Source organism: Otolemur garnettii, unplaced genomic scaffold (assembly GCF_000181295.1).
Source record: "Otolemur garnettii isolate 467f Iridium unplaced genomic scaffold, OtoGar3 scaffold00060, whole genome shotgun sequence".
Taxonomy (NCBI): domain Eukaryota; kingdom Metazoa; phylum Chordata; class Mammalia; order Primates; family Galagidae; genus Otolemur; species Otolemur garnettii.
This window is the reverse complement of record NW_003852455.1, coordinates 776,268-785,829: the sequence shown is the minus strand read 5'-3', so window position 1 is coordinate 785,829 and position 9,562 is coordinate 776,268. Positions and strand designations below refer to the sequence as shown.

Below are 9,562 nucleotides of genomic sequence, written 5' to 3'. Positions count from 1 at the left end.
CATTGTTGTTTGGCGGGTCCGGGCTGGGGATTCGAACCCGCCACCTTAGGTGTACGTGGCTGGCGCCTTAGCCGGTTGAGCTATAGGCGCCGAGCCACAAGTGGCTATTCTTAAGTATGGGCTGCTATCCGTACGTACTATAAGAGGGAATCTATTTTGCTATAGTAGGAAGAAAGATACAACTTAGTAACGATATTGAAAGGATTATTTCATGAATGGCTAAATCAAAACAAATGTTTAGTGATCATAACACTATGGACAGTGGGTTATCCCTGGAATAGCGTACTTTCACCAGTTACATGAAAAACAGCATGCCAAGTTACAATGTTTGGGTTTTGGCTATACCATGAACACATAAATATGTACTATATGTGTAAATTAAGTGAAAAAATGAAGATAATAAACAGGGCACAGTACTTACTTAGTGTAAACAGACTACAAATTCTATCTGCCAATGTATCTTCAATTAAAACAAAACAAAATAAACAAGAAAACCAGCTACATGTTGGCCAGTTTTGCGGTTAACAGCAGGTGGTCTGGCATCAGATTGCTTTGGTCGGAATCCTGGTTCTGCTATTTACCAAGTATGTGACTGAGCAAATTTCTTAGCTGTGCTTCAAGGTTCCTTAACTCATCCTTTAAGAAATATTTCCCTAAATGAAAACCAAATTTAATATTAAACACACGAGTCACAAATGACTCATGAATTTACTCAAGATCACAAATATAATAGCAACAATGCTAAGTAATATGCCACATTAGTGGTAAGATCCTAGTAATTTTAAGCATGACTCTTTGTACTATATTGATGCCTCTGCCACCAGCTTAGTTGAAGACTTTATCACTTCATCTCAGAATTTCTCTTAGTTTCATATCTTTGGCTGGCATTTGGAGGGAGTTAGAATAAACTCTAGCTTCCTAAAGAGTTCTATGTGCTCAGTTTTTTGTTTGGAGAATGAAGTTAGAACTGGCTATATATACTTTGATCACTGTGCAATAACACATAGTATCCCTCTGTCTGGCTACATCTTCCTCAACAGATGTCCACAACTGGAGGACTGAGGACTAAACAACATTTAGGGCCATTGAACTCCACTGCTGAATCAATCTGATCTCACATGAATGTACCATACAAATCCTATGCTTCATATCCCCCAAACATACCAAGGACTTTCCTAGTCAAAATCATTCCCGTATACATGTTTCTTATTCTTTTATCTATTCAAGTAAATCTTTTAAAGCTCAGTAAAAATTATTTCCTTTGTAAGGTTATTCTATCTATACCTGTTCAAAATGATTTCTCACATCCTCTGAACTCAAGTTATATAGGAAAATAAATTCAAAGACTATTAAAATTACAAAGGATTAGAATTCATCTAGCCCATCTCCTTTATTTTATATGTGAGAAAACTTAACCCACTAAAAAGTAGTTTGCTAGTAAAGTATCTCAAGAATGGAAGAAAAATATCCAATGTACTCAGTACTATTATGAAACCAATATATAATCACCCACACTTTCATACAAATGATAAAACACAATTGTAGCCCAGAAAGAAGGAGAGAAGAGGAGGGGGAGAGGAGACGAAGGGAGGGAGGTGGATAGATGGAGGGTAATCAGTGGGACCTCACCTACTGTGCATATTGCAAGAGTACATGCCAAATATATTAAGAGTAGAGTATAAATGTCTAAACAATTAAATAAGTGAGGTGAAGGCTATGTTAACCAGTTTGATGTAAACATTCCAAATTGTATATAAAATCAGTACACTGTACCCCATAAATGCAGGAATATACACAGTCATGATCTAATAAAAAAAGTCCAGGCTCTGCGCCTGTGGCTCAAGCGGCTAAGGCGCCAGCCACATACACCTAAGGTGGCGGGTTCAAATCCCCAGCCCAGGTCTGCCAAGCAACAATGATGGCTGCAACCAAAAAAATGGCCAGGCATTGTGGCGGGCACCTGTAGTCCCAGCTACTTGGGAGGCGGAGGCAGGAGACTCGCTTGAGCCCAGGAGTTGGAGGTTGCTGTGAGCTGTAATGCCATGGCACTCTACCCATGGGATAGCTTGAGGCTCTGTCTCAAAAATAAAATAAAATAAAATAAAGTCCAATAATCTTCAAAAAGTAAAAAATAAAAAGTAGTTTGTGTGAAGTCACACAAATCTAATTAGTAACAAAACTAAGACTAAAATTTAAGTTTCGTAACAACGAAAAGTAAGCTTTTTTCTTACTTATACTAATATACTGGAGCATTTTATGGCAATGAATTACAACATCCTCATGTTTTTCCTGCCCAAGATTTCAAGCAATCCAAAGGTACTATGCATGTATTAGACAACAATGTTTACAATTCATGGTACAATACTCTGTCTCTAGATGAAACATTATTCTTCTAGAATCTATTAGTTTTTTTTTTTTCCCTTTGAGACAGAATGTCACTCCACCACCCTGGGTAGAGTGCCCTGGCATAATAGCTCACAGTAACCTCAAACTCCCGGGCTCGAGCAACCCTCCCGCCGCTGTCTCTGGAACAGCTGTGACTACAAGCGCCCACCAAAATGCTTGGCTAGTTTTTCCTTTTAGTATAGACAGGCTCTTGCTCTTGCTCAGGCTGGTCTCGAACTCCTGAGATCAGGCAATCTACCCGCCTCAGCCTTCTGTAGTGCTAGGATTACAGGTATGCGCTACCATGCCTGGCCACTGAATCCTGGCCACTGAATCTATCAGTTTTTTAGTCAAACAGCATTTTTCTAAACAACATACAACCTTCTATTAACAAAAATATCTTTGCAAAAGACTTACACTTTTCTCCTCTAACAGCTAAATCATGGACTTTGGTTCTCTTTTCCATGAAGCACGTAAATTTTTTGTGTACCGCTGCTACTGAAAGTGTCAAATGAGATTGTGATAAAGTTCTTTATAGTCACCTTTATTTTAGACAAAACCAGTAATTGAATACAAAACATGATAAAATACTGATTTACCTTGTTTAGCTCCATCATTATCAAAAACGTTGTTTTATTAAAAAAGAGCAAATAAGTAGTGCCTTTCTCTGAATCCGTTCAAACACTTTGCTACTTTTCAGTGAAAAACAAGTAGGCGAAACAAAAAGTATGCCCCAAACACACTGTACTCTTCTAACAGGCCCATTGTTGAACTGTGACACAACTCAAACACAAACAATTCCTCAATTGTCTACTGAAGAGGACTAGGGGTAGCTAAATATACAGCAGAAATGAAAAAAATAGTGGTATCTGGAACCAATTAGTCCTATCAGTGGAAATAACTAAATTTATTATGATCTATGGGGATCAACTATGGTATCCCAAATATAAAGCAATTACTACTGAAAAATATGATTTATAAAGCATTAAGTTTACTTTACTTATATTCTATTAAGTATAAAAAATAACTTATATTTTATACAAATAATAAACAAGGTTCACTTTTTTAGTACCTTATGACTGTTACAACAAAACACTAATCAGACTTCTAACACTCTCTTAATGAGATACGAGAACCTCAATACCCATGACTCTCCCTCCAAAAAGCTTCAAATGCCTATGTGAGCAAAAAACAATGAAAACATCTCCAAATCATCCAAAGATAATACATACACTATTAACAGAATGTTCACAAATCAGGAGGAAAGGAGTGTACTCATTTGCTGATTACAGCTATAAAAGATCAGGCTCGCTAGTAAAGCCAGAGATAAAAAAGGAAAAGCAAGAAAAGAGAGGCAGAAAACACAATCAGGGGACTGGTAGAAAATCCAAGAGGAAAATAAAATCTTGCTTCAAATGCAAATAAAGTACTGGATAACATATCAAATCTTTTAAAATGCATGTGCAAGCTAGTAAAATGAGAGGGACTGCACGGAGTCCCAAAGCAAAATGAAACCAAAACTCTAAGGTGTAAGCAATTTACTAACCCAGTTATTCTTGAGGGATTTTGATTAAACCCTTAAGACCTTGTACTTCCACTCTGTTGGTTGTCGCAGGGGCCAAGTGATAAAACCCAGAGGCTGCCTACATTGAAAAGTCTACTACTAACCCCTCCTACATATATCCAGAACCTAAAAGGTTATAATCTATTTAAAAATAAATCTCTCTGGACAGAAAAGAATAAGAAAATCTTCAGCATTTTGAGCTTGGTGATAGCAAGAAGGAAAAAAAATCTTTAAGAAATCTTAAAAAAAAAAAAAAAAAGAAAGAAATCTTAACAAAATGTATGTTTATGAGCCAAATTCATGCCACTTTTGAGGTCCAAAAAAACCCCAAAGATATTTAATTGAATGTGGTCCCAAGTTGGTTACACCTTCTAATGAGTGATAAAAGCAAATATAAAGCCTCCATGGAGAAACCAAATTCAACACAGGTCTCAAATAATACTCAAAGATAAAGCTCTCAGGTAAAGAGCACTTAATGTGAAAAATAAGAAAATAAACAAGGAGACAGGGCGCTATGATTGAGAACTAGCTAAAACAGATTAATGAAACAGGTATGGAATGATCTGACACCAAATACAAGTAAGAACTTGATAAAAAAGAAACAAGCCAAATATGAAAAGCACCATACACAACTTCAAGTAAGGAAAAAAATAATACCTGCGCTCAGCGCCTGTAGCTCAGCAGCTAGGGCACTGGGGCTGGTGGGTTCGAACCTGGCCCAGGCCTGCCAAACAACAACTACAAATACAACAACAACAAAAATAGCTGGGTGTTGTGGTGGGCACCTGTAGTCCCAGCTACTTGGGAGGCTAAGGCAAGAAAATCGCTTAAGCCCAAGACTTTGAGGTTGCTGTGAGCTGTGACGCCATAGCATTCTACCAAGGGTAACATAAGACTGTCTCCAAAAAAAAAAAGAAGAAGAAAAGAAAAGAAAAAGAAAAAATAATACCTGAAAATTAAAAACCAACAGTTGAAATAAAAAGGAGTACAGTCACAATAGAAGAGAGAATTAGTGAACTGAGAGAGATATCTGAATACAGAACAGAGAAGCAGGAATTAGGGAAGGACTTGTTCACTGAACAAAATCAATAGCGGAGAAATTTCCAGAACTGATAAAGAACACAGATCTCTAAGTTAAAGAAGTATGATGAATCAAAGCAGGATAAAAAATAATATGTAGATAGACACACCATAGTGACATTAAGATGTCAAAGACAAAGAGTTTCTAAAATTAGCCAAAGGAAAGAAAAAGACAGACTTCACAGAGCAGTAGCTGAACTGTCAGCTTACTTCTTAATATCAATAAAAGCAAGACAATAGAATATCCTCAGTATGCTCAGAGAAAAAAGCAGCCAACATAAACCACAGATCCAACAAAATTATCTTTTGAGAATGAGATAAAATAGACAAGGTGGCTCATGCCTCCAATTCCAGTAACTAAAGAGGCCAAAGCAGGAGATCACTTGAGGCTAGGAGTTCAAAATCAGTTTGGGCATCATACTGAGACCCCCCTCACTACAAAGTATTTTTAAAAATTAGCCAGGCATGGTGGCTCAGACCACGTAGTCTCCCGTGTACCTCCTTGTAATCTCAGCTACTTGGGAGGCTGAGGCAGAAGGATTATTTCAGTCCAGGAGTTTGAAGCTGCAAATGAGCTACAATCATACTACAGCCTGGGCAATAGAGCAAGACCCTGTCTCTAAAACAAGAAAAAAAAAAAATAAGAGGTAGTTTTCAAAAGATTGAAATCACTATTTATTCTTTAATCAATTAGACTGAAAATTATTAATAAAAAAAAAGGGAAAAATCCCAAGTTTGGAAATTTTAAAACATCTCTTAAAAAACATGGTTATGGGGTGGTGCCGGTGGCTCAAAGGGTAGGGCGCCGGTCCCATACACCAGAGGTGGCAGGTTCAAACCCAGCCCTGGCCAAAAACAGCAAAAAAAAAAAAAAACATGGTTATGGTTGGGTGCCATGGCTCACGCCATGTAATCCTAGCACTCTGGGAGGCTGAGGCAGGTGGATTGTTTGAGCTCATGAGTTTGAGACCAGCCTGAGAAAAAGCAAAACCCTACCTCTACTTTAAAAAAAAAAAAAATTAGGGCTCGGCACCTATAGCTCAACCGGCTAAGGTGCCAGCCACATACACCTAAGGTAAAAAAAAAAAAAAATTAGAAAAAGTAAGGCAAGAGGATCACTTTTTTAGGCAAGAGTTGGAGGTTGCTGTGAGCTGTAATGCCACGGCACTCTACCCAGGGGGACAGCTTGAGGCTCTGTTTCAAAAAAAAAAAAAAAATTAGAAAAAGTAAGGCAAGAGGATCACTTTTTTAGGCAAGAGTTGGAGGTTGCTATGAGCAATGATGATGCCACGGGACTCTACCCAGGGCCACAGTTTGAGAATCTGTCTCAAAATCAAACAAACAAACAAAAAAAGTCACAGTTAAAAAGAGACATCATAATGAGAATTAGAAGTTTAAAACTATGTATCAGCAAAAACTATCTATGAGCAGGGTGCAGTGGTACTGACTCATACCTGTAATACTCATACCATGAGAGGCTAAGGCAAGAAGACTGCTTGAGGTCAGGAGTTCAAGACCAGCCTGAGCAAGAGCAAGATCCTCTCTATACCAAAACTAACAAACAAAAACAGGAAAATTGGCCAAGTCAGATGGCACACACCTGTAGTCCCAGCAACTCGGGAGGCTGAGCCAGGAAGATCACTGGAGTTTGAAGTTATCATTAGCTATGATGACATCACTTCATTCTAGCCAGGGAAAAGATTAAGACTCTGTCTCAAGAAAAAAAAAAAAAAAAGATCCCAGGTTGATTTTTTAGCTAACAACAACAACCCCCTCCACAACAACAACAGAATTAAGTATCAAAACTTGGCAGATTAGATAAATAAAATGTGTCATTTATTTCGGCCTTAAAAAAATGAATGAAATTCTGATAATGCTTATAAAAGAGTGAGCCTAGAAAATACTATGCTAAGTAAAACAAACATAATAGGGTAGAAGGGTGGGTGGAAGGTGAGGAATGAGAAATTAATGGGTACTATGTATATTATTTGGATGATGATAAAGCCCTGATTTCACCACTATACCATATATTCATGTAACAAAACTGCACTGTACCCCTTTGATTTATAGAAAACAAAAAAGATACAAAGCATAGAGTAACTATAGCTAAAAACATAGATAGGACTATGGGTATGTTTGCAGAAAGTGTACCAAAAGTGATGAAAATGTACAAATAGGCTTGGCGCCTGTGGCTCAAGCCCCTAAGGCGCCAGCCACATACACCTAAGGGGGCGGGTTCGAATCCCCAGCCCGGCCCGCCAAACAACAATGATGGCTGCAACCAAAAAATGGCCAGGCGTTGTGGCGGGCGCCTGTGGTCCCAGCTACTTGGGAGGCTGAGGCAGGAGACTCGCTTGAGCCCAGGAGTTGGAGGTTGCTGTGAGCGTGATGCCATGGCACTCTACCCAGGTGGATAGCTTGAGGCTCCGTCTCAAAAAAAAAGAAAATGTACAAAAATACAAAAATAGCAAGCCAGGTGATAATAGCTATGTAAGACAGATCAAGAACATCCAACCTCTACAAAATTGGAATTTTTTAAAAAAGGACTGAAGAATACTATTTAATTTATAAAGGATTCATATTTAGAAAACAAAAAAGGACAAATATTATATTTATTTCACTAATAAGACACCTAGAATAGTCAAATTCACAGAGACAGAAAGTAAAATAGAGGTTGGGGAAAGGGTAAAACGGGGAATTACTGTTTAATGTAGTGGTCCCCAACCTTTTGGCACCAGGGACCAGTTTCAGGATGATTCAAGTACATTACATCTCTACCTCAAATCAGTCATTAGATTCTCATAAGGAGCACAATCTAGATCCTCACTTGTGCAATTTACGGTAAGGTTTGCACTCCTATGAGAGGAAGCTTTGGCTGTAAATGTGAAAGCTTTGCTTGCTCCCTGCCACACACTTCCTGATGTGCCCTGGGTTCCTGATAGACAGGCCCTGGTCTACAGCCTACGGGCTGGGACAGGTTTTATGAATACAGGATTTGTTTGAAATGATGATAATGTTATGGGAAAGGACAGAAGATGGTTGTACAAGCATTGTGCACGTACACCATGTCACTGATTAGTATAGCTAAAAGTGGTGAAAATAGTAAATTTTGTTATGTATATTCTACCGCCAGCACAACAAGAAACCTTGCAGAATGTGGGGCACTTAAGGACATCTACAGGTCTAAACTTTTACATTAAAAATTAACAATTAACAAGTGTCCAACCTAAGAAGCCCTGGAAATAGCAAAATAAACTCTAAGAAAGTAGAAAGAAAATAATAACCACGATAAAAGCAGAAATTACTAAGTAGAAGACTAACATATAACAGAGAAGATAAAGCTACAAAGTTGAGTCTTAAGAAAAACTTACAACATCTCTGGCAAAATGAATGGAGAGAAAGCAAATTAAACAGTATTAGAAATGAAAAGCAGTTCTAGGCTCAGCGCCTGTGGCTCAAGTGCCTAAGGTGCCAGCCACATACACCTAAGGTGCCAGGTTCGAATACAGCATGGGCCCGCCAAACAACATTGACAGCTACAACCAAAAAATAGCCGGGCATTGTGGCAGGCACCTGTGGTCCCAGCTACTTGGGAGGCTGAGGCAGAAGACTCGCTTGAGCCCAGGAGTTGGAGGTTGCTGTGAGCTTTGATGCCACAGGACTCTATCCAGGGTGACAGCTTGAGGCTCTGTCTCAAAAAAAAAAAAAAAAAAAAAAAAGAAAAGAAAAGCAGTTCTACAGGCATTTTGAAAGCAGAGGGCACAGATAACAGTTCTGCAATGTGCTCACAACTCTTGAACATCCTACCATGCAATGACATATAATTTTTTAAAAATTATTATCTGAACTTCGTACATGATTCTATTTCACATATGAAATATATGCTTTAGAGTGTTAACATGAATTTTCTATGTACACAACCATTATATAAACCAAGAGTAGTTTGTACTTTGTTTTGCTCAGACTTTACCAAGAAGTTTATTCACAATTTAGAAAATCACGTCACCAGAGTACTGTGGTGCTGACTGGGTCACTGACAGTGGTCCACACGTATGAGACTGTATCCTGGCCAAGCCTATGTACACACAAGCCTGTCATCACTTCATAGTAACAGTATAGTTGTGACCAGTATTTACAAATGGAAGAATAAACTGTTTTTCCCTTTCATTTTTTCCTTCTTTCATATTTTGGATATATGTTGATTTTCCCCCTGAAATTTTAATAATCTATAATTTTCATTTCACAGGAAAGCAGTGTAACAATGTTTAAGATTGCAGATCCAGGCCAGGCATGGTGCCATGCCTGTAATCCCAGCACTCTAAGAGGCGGAGGTGGATGGACTGTTTAAGCTCACTGACACCAGCCTGAGCAAGAGCGAGTCTCTGTCTCTATAAAAAGCTGGGCATTGTGGCAGGCACCTGTACTCCCAGGTACTTGGGAGGCTAAAGCAAGAGGATCACTCAAGGCCAAGAGTTTGAGGTTGCTGTAAGCTGTGACACCATGGCACTCTACCAAGGGCGACAAAGTGAGACT

At 38.6% G+C, this 9,562-nt stretch overlaps 1 protein-coding gene across 1 annotated transcript in view; it reads right to left on the bottom strand.

Moving 5' to 3' along the window:
• Positions 1-9,562, bottom strand: part of PAK2 (p21 (RAC1) activated kinase 2) — a 104,365-nt gene that overhangs the window by 60,724 nt on the left and 34,079 nt on the right. The gene's annotated exons all lie outside the window — the stretch shown is intronic.